We start from the raw sequence: 22,366 nt of genomic DNA, 5'->3' as shown, positions 1-22,366 counted from the left end.
CCCTTCTCCGCGCGGAAAGCAGGTCCATTCCTGATGCCTTTAAGTAAGAGGAAACCCTACCCTGCTGGATCTTGAGAGTTTCCATTGACTCTCCTGAACCTTTCTGTTCTCGTTCTGACGCCTGTGGCTCCTGCCTGCTCAGAGAGGACTGCCTGGTGGCCCAGGGGAGGACTCCTGGGCTCCTGACAGCCCAGCCTCAGGCACACATGGCATTCAGAGATGTGGCTATGGATTTCACCCAGGAGCTGCTCAGCCCTGCTCAGAGATCCCTGTACCGGGAGGGGATGCTGGAGAATTACAGCAACCTGGTCTCACCGGGGATTCCATTTTCTAAACCAAAACTCATCACCCAGCTGGAGCAAGGGAAGGAAACCTGGAGAGAAGAGAGAAAATGCCCACCGGCCACTGGCCCAACAGAACCAAAGCCAGAACCCCACCTCAGTCCTTTCTGCCCTCCGGATTTCTCCAGTCAGAAATTCCGCATGCAGCATATGCTGTGTAGTCATCCTCCCTGGATCTCCTCGTGCTTGTGTGCAGAAGATCCTGCCCAGCCAGGAGATCCGTGCCCGGGGGACCAGCAGCAAGCCTCCGATGGAAGTTCCCGGAACGATAAAGCAGAAGGTCAGGAGAGAGAAGAAGCCTTTGGAAAGACAAAGAAAAGGACTTCAGGCACGTTCCCCAGGCCGCCACCCCAGAGGTGGGTGGAGGTAGAGGCCAGCCAGCTCAGAGGGAGAACTCCGAGGAAACAGACAGACTGTTGAAGAGGATAGAAGTGTTAGGATTTGGACCAGTCTACTTTGGGGAATGTGGACTGGGCTTCAGCAAGATGACAAACTTGCTCAGTTACCAGAGGATACACTCAGGGGAGAAGCCTTATGTGTGCAGGGTGTGTGAGAAGGGCTTTAGCCTAAGGAAAAGCCTTGCCAGACACCAGAAGGCACACTCAGGGGAGAAGCCTGTCGTATGCAGGGAGTGTGGGTGAGGCTTTAACTGGAAGTTTATGCTCATCATACATGAGAGGACACACTTGGGCGAGAAGCCTTTCATGTGCAGTGAGTGTGGGCAGGGCTTCAGCCAGAAGTCAAACCTCATCATACCCCAGGGGACACACTCTGGGGAGAAGCCCTACGTGTGCCAGGAGTGTGGGAAAGGCTTCAGCCAGCTGTCGTCAGACACCAGAGGACACAGTTAGAGGAGAAGACCATCGTGTGCAATGACTGTGGCCTGGGCTTCAGCGACAGGTCGAACCTCATCTCACACCAGAGGACACACACCAAGGAGAAGCGTTATGTGTGTGGCGTGTGTGGGCACAGCTTCAGCCAGAATTCAACCCTCATCTCACACAGGCGGACACACACTGGGGAGAAACCTGACGTGTGTGGGCTGTGTGGGTGAGGCTTTAGACTCAAGTCACACCTCACAGACACCAGAACATACACTCAGGGGATAAGCCCATTGTGTGTAAGGACGGTAGGCGAGGTTTCAACCAGCAGTCCAATCTCATCAGACACCGGAGGACACACTCAGGGGAAAAGCCGTACGTGTGCAGGGAGTGTGGGCGAGGCTTCAGTCACCAGGCAGGTCTCATCTAGCACAGGCAGAAAGACTCAAGGGAAAAGCCTTACCTGTGCAGGCAGTATGGACTCGGCTTTAGCAGTAAGTCAGCTTTAATCACGCACAAATAGGTACACTCAGAAAAGAAGCCCTGTTTATGCAGAGAGCATTGCCAAGGCTTTCCCCAAAATTCACACCTCGTCTTACATCAGATGACACACCAGGGCAAGAAGCCTTATGTGTGCAAGACGTGTGCACAGGGCTTTAGCCAGAAGTCTCACCTCAGCAGACACAGGAGGATGAAGTCCGCCCACCACAAACTGACTTCAGTCTGACCCTGAGGCCTACTTGGGGCAATCTTCTGACCCCTTACACTCTCTTTGAAAGCGAAGAGGTGGCAAGGACTGAATAATCAAACGTCTTATACTTTCATGAAACGCATTCTGTAAGTGGTCAAAGGACATTTGAGTTCATTTACTTCTTCCATGCTAAGTCTTCATGTTTTGTGGCCTTTTGTTCTAATAAACTGCATCTTTACAAAAAGAAAAAAGAAAATACTCAGATGATGAAGCTCTCTTTTGAAGAGAGTAGTCAACACAACCTGGTAATGGACAGGTGACTGTCCCCCAGAGATGGATACAATGACTATTGAAAGTTTGCCTCTCCTCATCTTGAGAAGAGGTTGGGAATGTCTTTGTACAAAAGATGGTTGTATCTTGTTAGGTGAAAAAACAATTCATTTTATGGTTGCGGGAAGTTCAAGTCTGTGTAGAAAGGAGCGTATAGATGCTGAGGACCCAAAGGAATACCCTAGAACACCCCAATTGTCTTTCTGATTTGAACCCTTCCTTCCAAACTCCACTTTGTGATACTGGGATTCTGCTGTGCACTGGCTCCCTGCCCAACTCTGTCCATTGGAGCCACTGGAGGAAGACTGCAGGGCTGCAGGAGGAACAGAGAAACTTGGCCCTTCCTGTTGGTGCCCTGTTTGCTTCATGTTCTGGTCAGACTTGTCTATCTGGTCATGGCAACTTGTTTCAAAGCAGCAGTTGAATAGTTTGAAGTTTCTCCAATACAGTTCCCCCCCCCTCACCCTTAGAAGGATTGAGTCCCAACCCCATGAGCCCTTCCTTCAAACTCAGCAATACCAGTGCCAGCCAAGCAGTTTCTTTTCCTTAGAAGTCTGGCTTTCAGCTCTGTGGGTCCTCTCTTTCAAGATTCTAGGTTTTAATAACTCCAACCTCTTCTCTTTGTTGTCCCAGTTCTAGGGGTGGTGGCTGCTTCCTGCAGTTGCTACTTCCATGACACTCTAGTGTTCTCTTTTCAGTTAGTGAGCAATTCTTCTGAGCTACTTACTGTTCTTTACATTAATTCTCTATGTTTACAATTTTCAAAATACCTGGTATGGCTTTTGTCTCCTGATTAGACCCTGACTAATACACCTTTCAAGGGGGATCTCTACAATGACGTGGCGGACAAAGATGGAAGCCCCTCCTTCGAATCTGGCCTCCACCACACTGTGCTCCAGCAATATCAGAACTGCCTGTGGCTCTCCATCCATAAGGTGGTTTCTGCTTCTGGGTTATCTACCTGTTTTGGAATCATGACAAGACCATCTCTTTGGACCAAAGACTAAAATTAAGATGTGTACATAACACAAAGTGATAAGTGCCCTAAGAGATAAAGCAGTGTGGGACTATAAAAGACTGAGATATTCCAATTAGCAATAGGTGGGGAGGGAACCAGGAAAAGCTTCATGAAAAATATGGCATTGGATCTGGATTTGGAAACTTAGGTAGAATTTGTACAGGTAGGGGAGAACGAAGGAAGGGCATGATGGGCGGGAAGCATGGCATAAGGAAAGGCCCAGAAATGGAAAATCGTGGGTTGTGGGTGGAGAAGAGTAAATCAGATTATTTGGATGGAGCATTAGGTGAGTCTTCAGTGGAATATTCACCCCTCCATCTCCACCCCCCGCAATCATTCCCCCAGCTCACCCCTGCTGGAGCTCAGCTACCCCTCTAGCTCATCTATCTCTTGCTACTCCCATCTCCCCATCCCTGCCCCCAGGGAACCCTCAGTCAGAATGGAGGGATTTATGAGCAGTAACACTCCCTTCTCAGATCAATGGCTGAAGATCAATAGCTATAATGCAGAAAATTAATCCATATTCATTAGAATTGAATTGAGCAAATGATATTATAAAAACTCCCTTGGAAATCTATGGAAGGAAATTAAAGAGAAAGTTATTCTAATGTCACTACTGTCTGCCAAGCTACAGGTTTAAGAAATCAGGCAACTGAAGCTCCTGTTAATATTCAAAGGAAGCTTCAAAGGTCAGTTAGGGTCATAGTTATATTGGCCACTTGGATGTAGAGGGTAAGGAGATGGAAGAGATGTTTTCTTCCCTTCCTCCATGGAGATCTAAGAAACAAATGAACTCGTGGGTCGCCTCCAATCCTAGAATCCTGTAACTCCTGTATTCCTCCCTGATGCCATGACGAGTCACAGATGAGCTTCAGGAATGTCAAGTGCAATCATTAACTTAGAAAACAGCCTTGACTCCTGAAGACCAGTCTCCCTAGGAGGTCCCCTCTGCTGTCCCAGGGAGCCTCTGGTCATTCTCGGAGCCAGACCCCCCCCCCAGTCTCTATTCACCATACATCTCACAAAATAAGAATAGATACAGACTCACAAGTCTTAGTCTAACACAGCTGTGAAAAGTGGAGAACGGTCAGAGGGAAAGTACAAACCTGGCCTGGTGAACGTTTGCAGAGCTCAGGCAGAAGGACTGGATTCCAGTTTTGACTTCACCTCCTAGTAGCTGTGGGAAAATGACAGAATTCTTTGAGTCTCAGTTTCTTTGTCCGCAGAATATGGACAATAATATAATAATTCCTCCCTCAGCAGGATTACTACGAAGATTAACACAACGCATGGTGAAAGTGCTTTACGCACTGCGAAATGCTATTCAAAAACTTTTACTGTCCTAAAAGCTTAGAGATGTTCTTCTGAAGCAGGTATCTTGTTAATGGAATCTGTCTATGGTTCCATGAGGTTCATAAATGCCCTGAAATTGTATGCCAAATTGTCTATGTATGTGCATTTTGAGGGGGAAGAGGACCATGGCTTTTATGAGATTCTCTAAGCAGTTTGTGACCAGCAGCGATTATGAATTAAGAACCCCTGATAGAAGGAGACTGACAGAAGTGCCGCATCCCTGTGCAGATGGGGCCAGAGTCTTTTATGCATCACAGCAAGAGAGACCTTAGCTTAGCAGGAATCACTGCAAGATGAAGCATCAAAGCCACTGAGGAAGGTTGTAGAATCTGGGTGGTCAGCCACACAAATGGCCTGGGTGCTGAGTTGCCCTGAAGCAGATGGAATGGTATTAACAGCTCCTTAACAGTTCTTCAAACCTCCATGGTGCCCAACCCCAGGGGGCTCTGTGACTGGAGCACTTTGGAGGTGATCCCTGGAGTTTGGCAGACAGGGGTCTTGCCTCCATCTTACTTCCCTCTGCCCTCTTTCCAATCTCAATCCTCACAGCAAAAGGAATCACAAATTCTATGGTAGCCTCTTGCTCTCCTATGCCCTTCCTGAAACCCCAGTTGCTTCCTTCTCCCCCGGGCATGCTGGGAGATTCCTTGCTGGGGGGGAGGGGAGCATGTAGATTGCATCTTACTTTATAGTATCTTGTGTTTGGAACCCAGACTCAGGTACAGGATGGTCCCACACTCCCTTCTTCTAACCCAGGCTGTCTAAAATCTCCTCCAGAGTCCCTGGAATCCTCCAGGGGAAAAATTAATCAGGGCCCCAGCTCACTGAAGGCACGATTGGCCAACTGTTAGGTTTTTGTTTCTATTGTTCACATAATTTTATTCCCCACTGATGGCAGTTGAAAATCCTGGAGGCCCCTTACCGATATCTTTTCCAGTGTTTATAAGATGGGAGCATAGAAGATGACCCACATTGGAAGGAAATAAAGAGGTTATCTTGTCCTTTGCCCATAGCTTCCTTCCCTGAAAGGGCCCCAGGGTAGATACCTCACAAGCTCCCCTCCTCAGGAGACCAGGAACTTCACCTGGCGTCTCATCTGAGTCCCTTGGATGGTGCCATGTGAAGTAAAGCAAGTGACCCCACATCTAGACTCAGTCTCTTCCGCTCCAACTTTCTGCAAGTCTCAGGGCCCCATAAACTACTTTGGGTCTCTTTTCTTCCTCTGAGTTTTATTTTTTATTTTTTCTGGGAAACATCCAAGCATCTGGGGGAGGTAGTGTGGACAGAAATGACCACAGGGCTAGAGGGAATGTTGAAAGAGTCCGACAACCATCCAACACGATTTATTGGGCATCTGTCATGTTACAAGAAGATGCAAGTCGCACAAAGAGATGGACTCTGGCTGGGTGAGCCCCTCCAGGAAGCCAGCTTCCAAGGACAGGGCAACCACCCTGCAAGTCAGTTCCACAACGTTTGCCTATCTTTATGGAGTTTATCCCAGTCTGTCTAATGGGTATCACGGCGATTTGGGTAAAAGACCTACTCCCCTACTGGACCACAGATGCCTTAAGGGCAAGAGGGGTCCAGACATGTTCTGCATTTGTTTGTTGAATTTAATTAAATCAAAACAGGGTTCATGCCCTGTTTTTTATTATCTCTTTAGGTGGTAGAGAGCAAAGGTAAATAGGAGTAGAACAGTGAACACACACAATGCTCCTGAAGAATTCTCCTCTATTAAACGCACACACACGCTCATGCTCACATACACACATGCACATATGTGCATATCCGTGCACGCGCACGCACCACATTCAGAGGAGACTCCTGGCTCCCTGCCGCTTGCTTGAAAACCCAGGCTTCAAGAGACAATTAAATATTTATATCTTTACATCTCAGTATCTTCCTTTCAAATCCAAACAGCTCCAACAGGAGCCATCACTGGCACTTACTTAACTCCTTAAAAACATCCACGAGGGGTTTTATCCTTTTATAATTAAATTGTTAAGAGCAGAGAAGATGCAACAGGCTTTAGGGTGGGAATGAGCTTACTCCCCAGAAACAAGGCCGTGGGAGCCCCAGCTCACTCTCTTAGGCTCAGTCTGGGATCCAGCGCTCCTGGATCTGGGGCCCAGCCGCCCAGCCCGTACCCTCACCCACGGTCTGCAAAGGACGAAGGGATGCTCTCTTGCCAGCTTTCCCCAACAGGCACTTGAGTGCCCTGCAATCAGGGCTTGGCAGATTATGCAAATTACCTGTGCATAATAATGTCCTCACTAAGTAGATTAACCCAGAGCAGGGTACCGGACAGGAGCTAGCAGGTGTTGGCTGCCAGGCCCTTAGCTCTCTGCCCCAGCCCCAAGCATGGTGACAGTGCTTCTAGACCAGGCTGCTGACGGTCTTCTCACTACACTACCTTCCCCACCTGCCACCGGGCCTCTATCATGTGCACACTCTTACCTCTTCTCCCTCAGTCTGTCCCTAACGGCCTACCCTGTGGGATCTCCAATGTCAGGGCTGAGAGGAAAGGGAAGAAAGCCCTTTCCCAGGAGTTGCTTGAGCTAAGGAAATGGGAAGAATCTTACCACCTTGAGTCACTGACATATGCATTTACGTCTAATTCCCCATCTCTGGGCAGGACTTATGTCCCTGAACTCTCCATAAACCCATTCTAGGGCCTGCAACACAATAAGTACTCACCAAATGAATGTTTCCTGGATAGAATTGAATTCCAAAACCACAGGGCTGGGAAAACATCTTCAAAATGCTTCAAGCAGCCAACAGACATATTCTGATTATGACTCATCTGCCAGGCACTCTGCGAACACTGGCATAAGGATTTTAGCCTTGCTGCTATGAGTTCCTTGACATTATAAGCAAATTATATGTTCCTACGTTTTTCTGTAGGGAGAGGGCCCATGGCTTTCACCAGCTTCTTCATGGGGTCCTGACCCCTCCCTAAAAAAATCTTAACCACTGCCTGTCCACGGGAAGGACAGACATGAAAACCAACAATCACAACAGTGTGATAAGCCCGGGACCAAGATGAGCACAAGATGGTATGAGGGCATAGAAGAGGGTCCAACCTGCAGAGGACAGAGCCCTGAACTCAGCATCACTCCCTTCTAAGGCAGCTATTACAAGTCCCATCTCACTAGTTGGGAAAATGAGGCCCAGAGAGTTTAGGCTGCCTGACCGAAGTCACACACCAGTAGAACCCAAAGTAAATCGAAGCTCGGGGTTGAGCTTGCTCCCTGCAGCCGCCTTGGCATTTGAGATCCCAGCTTCGAGACCCCTCATGCTCTCCCAGGGTTCAGGGGGCAGAGGAATGGAGCCCCTGCAATGACTGTCTGAATTCTGATCGGCCGTGGAGCAGGCTTGGCGGTTAGGCCTCTGGGTCCCCGGTGTGCACATCTTGGCAGGCTTCCGCGGACTTTGTGGAGTCTATTTACCACATCTAAGACCAATTTCCTTCCCTTCGGTTGCTTTGAAGATAATTTAAGGTACTTGCATTGTCTGCCTGGGAATGTAAAAAGCTAGCTAATGCCGAAATCGATGCTTCCTGCTTAATACTGTGCCTCCGCCCACCTGACCTGCGCAGCGGCTGGCTCACAGAGCCTTCAGTGACGGCTTCAGCAGATCTTTCCGGCCGGCTACTTTGTTAATGAGAAAGGGGCTGGGGGCTGGGGGAGGGGGGTGCTTCAGGATAACGGCAAGCGGATTGAGTTGTTAAGCCCGAATGAAATATTTAGTAGCACCACTAGCAGGATTCAGCTGGTCGGGAACAGTACTTCAGCCCTGCTTGGGGAAGGGGGTGGAGGAGGGTGCCCAACATGGGCTCCCCAAACTAGGGGTGCAGAGTAGCCTGTTCTGGAGGAGAAGACCAGCCCGGACATGACCTCCCAGCTGGCTCTGTTCCCAGGGCAGGCTGGGACCACTTAGGAGGGCAGGTTGCTCTGCCAAACCTGCACCTGCACCAGAGGGCATGAAATAGGGGTGCTCATCAACAAGGAGAGAGCTCCCATGGTCTGCATGTCTCCACACCTCTTCTGGGTGCCGATGCTCTGCACTGGAGCTCAGCTCTTCGTAGAAAGTTTAACCGGGCCTTAGAGGGCTAGCTGAAGGGTGAGGTTGGAGAGGTAAGAATAGGAAAGATGGCATTTTCTGTGTTCTTCCTTCCTAAACTACTCTGGGAACAGAGTACTCTAGTCCTATGTACTTTGTATTATACTATCCTGACTTCCTCACTGCTAAAATCATGGAATCTCAGCCTTAGATGGGACTTGGCATATCACATGTTCATTCAACATTTATTGAGCTCCTTACCTACTATGACCAAGTATAGTATATACCATGCCATTCACCCAACCCACATTCAATATTTTAATCCCCTTTATAGCACCCCATCCCAAATTGGCCAATACTAGAATGACTTCATGGATGGGGAATGAGTTATTTCCTACTGATCCTCATTCCAGCAATCTTTATTAGGAATAATTCCCTTTATTCAAACCAAAATCTGTACCCCTTCAGCTTTTATTTATAACCCTTGGCCCTTGTTCCCCTGACCCATTCCCTACTCCCCCACCCTCCCCAACATTGCCAAAGCCACAGTAGCATCCTTCAGATATCTGAAAACATCTCCAGGCTTCTTCCAACTCAGCAGTATGACCAAAATCTAATTATAATCTGAGGAACCAGGTGGACTGTGACAGTGCTAAATCTTTTGGATGTCAAATAACTTAATCTTTTCATAGCTTTTCTCCCTCACGTTTATTTGATTCCTTTTCTACTTAATCTCCAGGTCTACCACAAAGTGGCAGTCACAAAACTCCTTCATAAAAGCAGGTTACAAAATTTCTGCTCTTGTCTGGGGTAGACTGGCTTGTATCAAACAAATTCTCCTGCTGATAAAAACTTTAAAAATCAAAATCAGGGCTTCCCTGGTTGCGCAGTGGTTGGGAGTCCGCCTGCCGATGCAGGGGATGCGGGTTCGTGCCCCGGTCCGGGAGGATCCCACATGCCACGAAGCGGCTGGGCCCGTGAGCCATGGCCACTGAGCCTGCGCGTCCAGAGCCTGTGCTCCGCAACGGGAGAGGCCACAACAGTGAGAGGCCCGCGTACCGCAAAAAAAAAAAAAATCCAAAAAAAAAAAAATCAAAATCAAAAACAACTCTTTAAAAATCAACAGAGAGCTGCCAAGGCATCCAGGACTTATGAGCCAAAATTTAAAAAAGAAAGGAAATGAACTGAGAGGCACCCTACATTCATGATTGCTTTTCCCTGATTCATATTTAGTAGCTCAGAGGCTGAAAGGACAAGCAGAGACTAAGAAGATGAACATAAAGTAGTAGCTAAGACACAATGAAGCCAAGCAGAGCTTTTGACAGTCTCATGAGGCTGAGGAGGCGTATACTGGAGCTCAGAGCTACCAACCAAGGCATTTAGGATACAAAGGTTGAGATCCTGGAGACAAGAGAAGACCAAAGAAGTGAGCACAGTATTTAATGGTACTTTCCCTCAAGGCATGTGTGATCTGTAAGCAGCAACCCAGGGGATGAAAAACCTAACTAAAAACTGGCTACAAGGCTGGGAAATTTTAAAAGGCTGTTAGGTCTGGGTCCTTGCTGCCAAGATGCCAGAAGGGCTGGGTGTGTTGTGCCCCCTTCCTAAGAGGATCTTCACCCTGGTGTAGACCAAGAAAAGAAGCAATAATGGTCATGCCAAAAAGGCTATGGCCACCTGTAGCCTGTATGCTGCACTAACTGCACCCAGCGTGTGCCCAAGGACAAGGCCATTAAGAAGTTCATTATTCAAAATATAGTCAGGCCACAGTCATCATGGACATTTCCAGAGCGAGTGTCTTTGGCACACTTGTGCTTTCTCTGTGTGAAACTACATTACTGCATGAGTCATGTCATTCACAGCAAGGTAGTCAGGAATCATTCTCACAAAGCCCAGAAAATCCACACACCTTCACCTAATTTAGACCTAACTGTGCCACCCCATGACCTCTGCCAAAGCCCATGTAAGGAGCTGCGTCCTTAAGGACTGAAGAAAAACTGTCCTCTGGAAAAAAAAAAAACGACTGGAAGTTATGCTTTTCAAAAAGAGACTTTAATAGTCTCACAGTCCTAGGAAGACAAAAATGAAAGACCACAACCAAGGAGGAGAAGACCTGGTACACATTCCAGGATTTCATTTGGGATTCATGAAGTGCTAAACCAAAAAATAATTGTGAAGAGGGAATATACCAACCTTCACAGAGACTGGAACCCAGCTTCAAATACAGGTGCTCTTCCTCTACTATAGTTGACTAAGCAAATCTTAACTGGAAGAAGATATCATCTAGAGATTACAAATTTCATAAAAATGCCTGGCATTCAATAAAAACTGACTAGGCATGCAAAGACACAGAATGAAATAACTAAGAATGAAAATAAAGGTCAGATCACAGCTTCACAGCTGAACCAAATGTTAGTATTTTTAGACACAGACTTTAATGTCACTATGATGAATATCTTCAAGGAAATAGATCGAAATGGGAAATTTCAGTAAAAAAGAAAAAAACCACTCTGGAATCTTTAGAAAGAACTAAAATTCAAGAACTAAAAATATATAACACATAAAATCAATAATTTGGGTTTAATAAGAGATTAGACACTGCTGAAGGAAAGAAGAGTTTGGAATGGCAGGTTGGAAGACAATAACCAGACTGATAAAAAGAGAAAATATTTTTAAAAGATGGAAATGCAGAAAAGAATATAAGACATATGGGACATGGTGAAAAGATCTAACATGTGAAACTGGAGTACCAGAAAAAAAAAAAGAGAAAAAATTTAGCATAAACAATATTTGAAAAATAGTGACTGTGAATTTTCTGAAATTCACATTCTTCTAAACTGAAGAAAGACATTAAGCCACAGATTTTCGGCAGGATAAATGTGTAGGCATATCATGGCAAAATCATTGAAAACCCAACACCAAGAGAAACATTTAAAGCAACCAGACAAAAAAACCCACATTACTTTCAAATGAGTAACAATAAAACATAGATAATTTCTTCATAGAAATGATAAAAGTAGTAAAAATAATGATTTCAGTTTATTGTAATAAACCAAAGATGCATATTATAATATCAGGAGTAGCCAATAAAAAAAGTAGCAAAAGACTATACCACTAACACGATAATAGAAATAACAAAACATACCGACTTAACTCAAAGAAGAAAATAAAGGAAGACAAAATAAAGCATTGCAAATAAGAAAATATACACTATAATGTGTTTAAACCCAAATATATCAGTAATTACATAAAAGGATAAATACACTAAATTCTTCTATTGAAAACAAAATTTGTCAGACAAGTTTTTAATTTGTCAGATAAGTTTTTAATACCAGTTATTTATTTATATTATTCAGAAGACAAATATGAGGTTTCTAGATTGGGGCTGACTATTAGCACTTACAGTAATAACTGCATTGGTTCCCCATGCCCAATTTTCCCCCTTAAGAGTGGTGTAATGAGAACCAGATGGTTAGGACTGTACATGCAAAGGGTACACAGAGGAAAGGAATTCAAAAATTATGAACCTGAGAGTTTATATAGGAACAGCCATAAGGCTCTCCTACTGCCTTCGTCCTGGGAGAGGGAGAGGAACATTTCTAACCCAAACTATTTTCTCAGGGAAAAGAAATGACAAAGTCTCTACTCTGGAATTCGAATACTTGGCTCTGGGGTTGATATATTTACTTACCCTTTGAATGGGAGCAGATGGCTCCATTATAAAGAATAAAAGCAGCTCCAGTTTTATCACCCTTAGAGTGTGAGGAGCAAATGTGTCTGGGGGAAAGAGACATTCCTTCTTTGCTTAGAAAGACTTAGAAAACTTTAACCAGGCAGAAACATGAAAATATTCGTATTGCTTTCCAACAACTATCATGAAGAAAAACAACTATATGCTGCTTATAAGCAATGCATCTTAAATACAAGACCAAAGAAGGGGTAAAAGAATAGAAAAAGATATACCATGCTAACACTAACCAAAGGAAAGCTAGTAGGGCTATATTTATATCAGACAAAGTAGACTTTTAAGGCAAGAAGAATTACCAGAGATAAAGAAAGACATTTCCTCATAGCAAAAAGATCAACCTACCAGGAAGACATAAAAATTCTTAATATGTGTGTACCTCATAACATGACTTCAAAATGTAAAAAGCAAAATTTGGAGCAAGGAGAAATAAAGAATTTCTTATGTTTTTCTCAATAACTAGTAGAATGAGTACACAAAGATCTAAAGGATATAGATTTGAAATACACACTTAATAAACCTAAACTAATTAAAACTATTAAACTAATTAAAAATACACAAAAACAATACACTCAATATCCTTTTGGAGTAGCAGGTAACAGATATACCTTCACACCTCAAATAACCAAAAAAATTGAACAAAATTTATAAAACAATGGTTCTTAAGGCTTTGGCCATCAGGCTACAAAGAAGAATGATCCTTGAGAGATGGGAAGTAAGGGAGGTGAGTGAGCCCTGTTATTGCCCCAACTTACTGCCTGCAGAAAGTTTTCAGGCTGTGGTACATGGAGGAGAAACCCAAGTGGAACTCAATGGTCTCCTTGAATTGAGGAAATAAATTCAAGAGTCTGGGGAGTCCAAGGTGACCAGAGTTCACTCATACCACAGCTCAATAATTCTCTCTTATTATTTTTCAGTCTTTATTTTTATGTTTCTTTCTGAATACTTTCCATTGCTTTGTCTTCAAATGTACTGATTTTTCCTGTACAATGTCTAAATTACCATGATCCCATTTAGTATCTTTTTCATCTGAAACATGGCAGTTTTTTCATCTTTAGAAATTCAAATTGGGTCTTTTTCTTTCTTTTATGTCTCTACTTATGCACAGTATAGCTAAATTTTCCTCTAGCTTTTTGAGCCTATGGAATACAAGTCTAATAACTGTTTTCATGCCCTTGTCTACTAACTCTACCATTTGGATCAGTTTTGATTGGTTGAAAATTCTCCTTATTATAGGTATACTTTTCCTGCTTCTTCACAGATCTGATGATTTTTTATTGGATGCCAAGCATTATAATTTTATCCCATTATGTGCTGAAATATTTGTATTCCTATAAATATTCCTTAGCTTTGTCCTGGGATACAGTCAAGTTATTTGGAAGCAGATTGACCTTTCTGAAGTTTGGCTTTAGGCTTCATTACGTAGGACCAGAGAAACATTTAATCTAGGGTTAATTTTCACCACTATTGAGGCAAAATCCTTCTAGTTTCTGTCGCTGAGGCTCCATGAATTATGGTTTCCATTCTGGAGAGTCGGAATGGGTACTATTCTCAATCCTGTGTGAATGCCAGAGATCGATTGTTCCATAGAATTTTTTCAGGTGTTTCTTTCCCTGGCCTCAGGTAGTTTCCTCAAATGAGTTCTCTCCCTCTCTCTCTCTCTCTCTCTCTCTCTCTTTCCCTCCTCTCTCCTTCCTCTTCTAAAGTTAGATTACAATAAGTTTAAAATATATACTATAAGCCCTTAAGATACCACTAAAATGGCAAAGCAAATAGTTACAGCTAAACCCAACACAAGTGATAAAATGGGATTGTAACAAGGACTCAATTAATACAAATAATAGCAGACATCTTAGGCAAATCTAATACAACAATATATAAAAAGATAATATATCATGACCAGGAATGCAAAATTGATCTAACATTTTAAAATCAATGTTATTCGTTGAATAAACAGACCAAAAAAGACAAACCATATAATCATCTCAATAGATGCAGAAAAGCATTTGACAAAATTCAATGTCATTCTTTATAAAAACTCTCAGAAAACTAAGAATTAAAGAGAATTTCCTCAACCTGATAAAGATCATCTACAAAAACCTGCAAATATCACACTTAAAGAAAACTTCAGGTACAGATGATTTCTCCAGTGAATTTTATCATACATTTAAGAAATAAATCTACACAATTTTTTCCAGAGAATAGAAAAACTTTACAACTCCCAACTTATATTATGAGACCAGTATAATATTGATATCGAAACCTGATTACTAACATTACAACAAGAAAAACTTCATATCAATCTTTCTCATGAACGTAAACTCAAAAATTCTAAACAAATTATCAGCAAATGGGATCCAATGATATATAAAAAGAACAATATATCACAATCAACCTGGGCTTATTCCAGGAAAGTAAAGTTTACTATTTGAAAAGCAATCAATGCAATTGATAGTAATTCACCAATTAACAGAATAAAGGAGAAAAAAATTACATGATCTCCTCAAAAGATGTAGAAAAGTCACTTAATAAAATTCAACACTCATTCATTTTTTAAATTAGAAAAAGAAAGCTTAACAAATTAGCCACAGAAGGAAACTTCCTTAATTTTATAAAGGATTAAGGATAACTATAAAAAACTTGGAACAAACACCATTCTTAATGATAAATATTGAAAGACTTACCGCTGATATCAGGAATGAGGCAATGATGTCCACTGTTACCCTCCTATACAACATTATATCATAGGTCCTACCCAATGCAATAAGGAAAAGAATAAAAAGTATATAATGTTTGAAAATAAAGTCATTTTTCAAGGAATGTGATTGTGTATTTGAAAATCCAAAAGAATATGCCGATAAACTGATAGAGTTAAAAAATTAATTTAGCCAAGTCAAGCAAGGTTACAGTTCAACATGCAAAAATTAACTGAATTTTTATATACCACAAAACTATTAGGAAATATTTTTTAATGATAGAGTTTTCAAAATAATATTTTCAATAGCATCAAACACATAAAATACCTAGAAATAAATCCAACAAAAGATGTGCAAGACTTCTAGGAAAAAAAAAAACCTATACACTTTATTAAGATAATTTAAAGAAAACTTAAATGAGTGGGAGATATTACATATTTATGGATTGGAAGATTCAATATTGTAAATAAAATACTGTAACAAAAAGTCAATCCTCCCCAAAATGATATAAAATTCAATGCCATCCTAATCAAAATCTCAGCATTTTTTTTTATTTTATAGAGATGGATACACTGATTCTAAAACTTACATGAAAATGCAAAGCATAAAAAGAGCAAAGACAATATTGAAGAAGAGTAACAAATTTGGAGGACCTAAACTACCAGATATTAAGTATATTATTAAGCACCAGTAATTAAGAAACTGTTGAGTTGGCACAAGTGAACAAATGTACAATAGAACAGAATAGAGAATACAAAAACAGTCTGATACATGCTTCACTTCTAGCAAAGGTGATATGATGGAACAGGGGGAAATGAACAGTCTTTTCAATAAGTGGAGCTCAATTATTGGTTATTTATATGGGGAATAAAATATTGACCCCTACCTCACACCATACACAAAAATCAGTTCCAGATGTATTATAAATAAAAAAGTGAAAGGTTAAACAATAAAACTTCTAGAACATAGGAAAATATATTAATGATCTTGAAGTAGGTAAATGTTTCTTAAATTGGGCACAAAATATACTAACCATAAAGGAAAATATTGATAATGGGACCAAGTTAAAATTTAAAGCTTCTGTTTATCAAATGATACCTTAAAAGAGTGAAAAGGCAACTCACATAGTGGGAGAAGATTTTTTCAATAAATACTTGACAAAAAAACCCCTCATATCCAGAATATACAAATGACTCCTACAATCAATTTTAAAAAACACAGAAAATCCAATAGATAAATGGGAAACAAATGAACAGGTATTTCACCGAAAAAGGATATCTATGTGTCCAAGAAGCATATAAAAAGCACTCGATTTCATTAGTCATTAAGGAAAAACAAAATAAAACCACATGAGTTACTACTACACACTCAACAGAATAGAACATTTTAAAGCATTGATAATAATCAAGTGTCAGCAAGGATATGGAGCAAATGAAATTCTCACAGACTGTTGGTGCAAGTATAAATTGGTTTACCCACAAGTCTGTTCCCTAATAGAAATGCATACATAAATGTATCAAAAGACATTACTGATAACAACACACTGGGGTTGGGGGTGTTGAGGGGGAGTACCTATCAATAGTAAAATGTGTAAATAATTTGTAATATAGTCACAGTGGAATGCTATGCAACAAAGAAAAGGGATGAACTAATACTACATACAACAGCATGAATGTACCTTACAAATATAATGTGGAACAAAAGTCACACGAAGGGCTTCCTGGTGGCGCAGTGGTTGAGAGTCCGCCCGCCGTTGCAGGGCACACGGGTTCGTGCCCCGGAGCAGCGGGGTCCATGAGCCATGGCCGCTGAGCCTGCGCGTCCGGAGCCTGTGCTCCGCAACGGGAGAGGCCACAACAGTGAGAGGCCCGCGTACCGCAAAAAAAAAAAAAAAAAAAAAAAAGGGGGGCTTCCCTGGTGGCGCAGTGGTTGAGAATCTGCCTGCTAATGCGGGGACACGGGTTCGAGCCCTGGTCTGGGAGGATCCCACATGCCGCGGAGCAACTAGGCCTAGGCCCGTGAGCCACGGCTACCGAGCGTGCACGTCTGGAGCCTGTGCTCCGCAACCCGGGGCCGCGACTGTGAGAGGCCCGCGCACTGCGATGAAGAACGGCCCCTGCTCGCCGCAACTGGAGAAAGTCCTCGAAAAAAAAAAAAAGTCACACAAAAAAGCATATACTGTATGATTCTATTTGAAAAAAATTCAAAAGCAGGCAAAACTGCTATCTAGTGATGAAAGTTAGAGTAGTAGTTGTGTTTGGTATGGTTAGTGACTAAAAGAGGCATGGAGAGGTTTTGAGGTGCAGGTGATAGTCTATTTCTTTCTTTTTTTTTTTTTTTTTTGGTACGCGGGCCTCTCACTGTTGTGGCCTCTCCCGTTGCGGAGCACAGGCTCCGGACGCGAAGGCTCAGCGGCCATGGCTCACGGGGCCCAGCCGCCCCACGGCATGCGGGATCTTCCCGGACCGGGGCACGAACCCGTGTCCCCTGCATCAGCAGGCGGACTCTCTACCACTGCACCACCAGGGAAGCCCAATGGTCTATTTCTTGATCTGAACATTAGTTGGTTACATACCAGTGAAAATTCGTTGAACTATACTTATAATTTGTTCACTTCTCTCTATATATTTTCAGCTTCAATTTTTTTAGTGCTTACCAAAAAAAATAAAATAAAACAAAATGATAAACATCATCTGTAGCATGATTTTATATGTGTAGACCTGTATAAAGAAAATGTGCTAAACATATATAACTATATATGCCAAAATGCTAACAGTAATTATGTCTGGGCGTTGGTTTATGAGGAATTTTCATTTTCTTCTTTATACATTTTTATATTGTCTGAATATTTTTGATGAGAATACATTACTTTCATAAAAACTAAAAATAATAAAGCTTTAAATAAAGTTCTAATTTTCAAGTGGTAAAATGGCATGTGGCTATATTTAGAGAAGAAAAGAGTCCTAAACTCTTACAAATACATAAATGAAGCAGTTACATATGAAACAATACAATGTCTAAGAGGGTGCAGGGAGAAGTGGGGAATAAAGTTTTTTAATGGCCATATATTGGTAATTGTTAAGGCTGAATTGTGGTCCACAACGGTTCATATACATATACTATGTGTGTTTGAATAATAAAAAGTTGAAAAACAAACAAACATTCTTTCATAAACATAGAATTTGTGCATGGCAGATATTACCCATAGCAAAAGCTATGCATAATCTGTAAAGAGCCAGAGAGGGTGAATTATTAAAGACAATTTTCTCAATATTTGGATGGAGTCTCAGCAGGACTCCAAGAAGAGTTTGGCATGGAGACTGCATTCATGCCACGTTGAAGGTCCACCAGGTTCTACATGTTGGTCAAGAGTCCAGCTCAAAGAACCACTGCTCCAAAGGAAGGAGACCACTCAGGGAGGCCAATCTCCCACCAGCCTAGAGAGAACCACGCCCAACAGAGCACACAGTGATTGAGAAGTTGGAGCACCCACAGCTGACCCTTAATCTAGGGCTTCCCTAAAAGGAGACAATGAGGTGACTTCTTTCATGGGAATTCAGGACCTACCAGAAACTTTGAAGAAGTCTTGCCCTTTCAGCTTAGGAGTAAGGTATTGAAGACAGGAAGCAAAAGTCAGGATGAGGTGATGAAGAGGCATGAACTTGGAGCCGCACTATTTGACTCTGAGATGTCTCCAGTCTCAATCCCCTCCTCTGTAACAAGGGATAATAATATCTGCTTCTCAGCTTCTGTAAGGACTAAATGACAGAAAACATGGTGCCAAGCAAGTGCCTTACCCAGAGTAGATGGAGAAAACACATTATTTCATTTTCGTAATCAACAAATATTTGTTCAACAGCCCATATACAGCCGATGCTGAAAAAACCAAAGCCTACAAAGAGGAAGAAGTGAAGGTGGGGCAGTGAGTACCACTGAGAGGGTTCATCCTTTCTAAAAAAGGCTTCTACCCAGCTCTGTGGCCCAAGCCTTTGCATTTGTTGCTTGTGTCTTGCTCACTTATGAAATCTCTAGAGCAACACATTGGTCTCAGGGGTTTCGCCTTATCCAATCTGTTCGCCATTATTCTGGATTTTGACAGACATAATACTCGAGGAGAGGATGGGAAAGTTTCTTGAGGGCCTACAGAGCAGATGTGGGCATGTATACCGATCACCCAAAGGTATAGAATCCAGGGAAGCTCAATTATAGAAGTGAAATGATGGCTATAGCAAGACAGCTACCAAAAATCTTCTTTGTGACTTTCCGGATCACCTCTATTTCAATCATCTTCCCCTGCCACTGCTTTGGAGTCCCCGTCTCTTTCCAAGCTGCCCAATGTTGAGCAGGGGACACAGTGCCATGATGAGCCAGTAATTTCTGGAGAGCTGTAGCTAAGCAGCATATCACCTGCTGCATCAACAAAGTTTAGGTCTAGAGCAGGGGAGCATGTTGTCAGGCTGCAAGTATGTGTCCATTAGTGTCATGAGGACTCCAGCGCTGCCTCGTAATGGTAGTGCCTGATAATGGAGGTGCCCGGTAAGGGTGCTGCCTGGTAATGGTGGTACCTAGTAATGGAGATGGCTAGTAATGGTGCTGCCAGGTAATGGTGGTGCCTAGTAATGGAGATGGCTGGTAATGGAGGTGCCCGGTAATGGTGCTGCCTGGTAATGGTGCTGCCTATTAATGCAGGTGGCTGGTAATGGTGTTGCCTAGTAATGGTTGCTAACATGCACAGCCTTTTGTTTTGTCCTTGTTCCAACCCACTTGGCACTGCAGTGAGAGCCTCCATTCACTCCCACTTCCTGGCTTCGCCCAACATCTGGATTCCCCCTCCACTGATCACCCATGCTTTTCTGCAGCACATCTGCAGAGGGAAGGCCCTATCCTGAGCTTCTCTAGGCCTGTCCATCTCCAACTAGCCATAGGTCAGCAACAGCTCCCAGGGCCCTGCACCTCACACAAAGTGGGTACCTGTGACCAGACCATTGACACCAGGGACATCAGTGCAAATGAAACCTACGAGGGGACAGTCAAGGGAGCTGATGAGAAAGCCCCAATCCTGGGGAGGTAGAACTACCTTTCATTGAGTCCAATCAGGTCTCAACACTGTGCCTGACATGCATGGCCTAATTTAGCCTTCAGCCCAACTCTGTGAGCTAGAAATCATTATCCCCATTTCACAGATGAGAAAAATCAGCAACTCCCAGAGTGAAAGTAATTTGTCTAAAGTCATCCCTCCAGGATGTGGCAGAGCCAATATTAGAAACTAGATCTCTCTGACTTGACTAATGTCTTCACTACAAAGAGTTTGTAAACTTTCCATGGACACCTGCTTGCTTCCCAGACCCCAGCAAGTGAATGCACCTGAATAATTCAATAGGTCGTGTATTGCAAGGGCAGGTCTGGTGGAATTCTCCTAGTCCCGAAGTCCACTCGGTTAAAGCCCTCAACCATGAGGATTCTGCCCCACGGTGCTCTGCCTCTCACACAAGGAACATTCATCTCCCTGAGACTTTCCCCCTGCTTCCGTCCGGGAGCCTTTTGGAATCCGCTAGCTCCCTCGTACTACAGAGCAGGACCCAAATAGTTGGGAGGACCCCCAGCCCAACCTGAAAGCTAAACCCTCTGTGACCCAAGTCTCCTCAAAACAGAGAAGTTTATAGTTGGAAGGAACCTCCAAAGTCATCTCATCCAATTCCTCAACTCAAGTTGGAGTCTTCCCTACAGGGACTCCACCTGCCTCTCCCTCTCCCCCCCTCCTCTTGTAAGAGATTCCACAGGGCTTCCCTGGTGGCACAGTGGTTAAGAATCTGCCTGCCAATGCACGGGACCCGGGTTCAAGCGCTGGTCTGGGAAGATCCCACATGCGGCGGAGCAACTAAGCCCATGTGCCACAACTACTGAAGCCCGCGCACCCTAGAGCCTGTGCTCCGCGACAAGAGAAGCCACCACGATGAGAAGCCTGGGCACCGCAACAAAGAATAGCCTGCGCTTGCCGCAGCTAGAGAAAGAGAAAGCCCACGTGCAGCAACGAAGACCAAATGCAGCCAAAAATAAAATAAATAAAACATAATTTTTTAAAAAAAGGAAAAATAAAAGAAATTCCCCAGCCTCTGCTTGATGGCCTTCCTCCAGTGACCAGGAACTCACCACCTCCCTAGGGAACCAACGTTTCCCTTGGTCAGCGCCAGCTGGAGAAACCTCTTCCTTCTGTTGGGCCCCAGGCTGTCTTCCTGAAGCATATACACATGTCCTATTTTTACCCTTAAGGATGCAGGGAACAAGCGTGTCCCCTCTTGCTCACAGTAGCCCCTGGGAGACAGTCGTAACGCTCCTGTGCCTCCTTGGGCCTACGGAGCAGACATCTTCATTTCCTTCAACCATTTCTCACAAGTCTCGGCTTCTACCTTCACCCCATCTCCATCACCCTCCACTGAATGTGCTCCAGCTGACAGGTTCTGATAGTATGCTGTAAAAAGGGGTCACTATTTGCTGCAGTTCCCTCCTCTCCCCTCTCTGTCTTTCTCCCTGTTTCTCTTTCTCCCAGGTTCATCATGAAAAAAAAGCTCAGGTCAGGTCATGGGGCCTCAACCCCAGCATCCCTGCGGGGCTCTGGCAGCCGATTTACTAGCATCTGTATCTGGGGCATACCTGGGGCCTCTCCCTCCAGCCCCCAACCACTATCTCACAGAGACTATTGCTACCTGCCAGCGCTGGAGGAGATGGGCACACACAAGCAGAAACGTTCATTTGCCAGGACTTGGCAGGAGCTCAGAAAACCTTCACAACTCTTCGGGACTGGTTATGGGACAGTCTGCCTCTTCGATCCAACTGGATAATCCAATATCCAAATACTAGGGGACAATCCAGGGCAAGTCAGAGCTTCCATGCCAAAGCCCTTGGAACTGGGAGGGGACACTGTTTTCAAAGACATTCCTGAAACTCCCTGCCACAGAACTCCTCTTTCTTGGGACACTACGAATGGGGGATCGTAAGTGAAGCAGCAGAGACTTGGGCTAGATATTGAGAAGATACCCTGGATTACCAGCTGTGATGCTGAGACGCACGACAAAGTCATCTGAGGACCCCTAGGGAGGCTGTCCTTTGCTCAGAGTTGAGGGGGTAGCAGGCACTCCATCCTCCACACCCTTTGGGAAGGTCCCTCAGACACAGAGGCTGTATCGTGACATCCAGCCTAAACCCTAACATATGTATCGCTCCTGCCCCCCCCCCCCCCGCAGCTACACACTTAGCCTGAATAACTGCATGGGTGGCTGGAGAGGTGCAAGAAAGAGCAAACGTCATCCCT

At 43.7% G+C, this 22,366-nt stretch overlaps 2 pseudogenes; both read left to right on the top strand.

Moving 5' to 3' along the window:
• The first annotated feature begins 206 nt into the window (after positions 1 to 206).
• Positions 207 to 1,938, top strand: LOC117313289 (uncharacterized; annotated as a pseudogene).
• A 4,007-nt stretch (positions 1,939 to 5,945) lies between these two features.
• LOC101316008 (small ribosomal subunit protein eS26-like) lies at positions 5,946 to 10,583 on the top strand (annotated as a pseudogene).
• Positions 10,584 to 22,366: the final 11,783 nt, after the last annotated feature.

Source organism: Tursiops truncatus, chromosome 8 (genome assembly GCF_011762595.2).
Source record: "Tursiops truncatus isolate mTurTru1 chromosome 8, mTurTru1.mat.Y, whole genome shotgun sequence".
Lineage (NCBI taxonomy): Eukaryota > Metazoa > Chordata > Mammalia > Artiodactyla > Delphinidae > Tursiops > Tursiops truncatus.
Note: the sequence above shows the minus strand (reverse complement) of the source record. Positions and strands in the feature narration are given on the sequence as shown.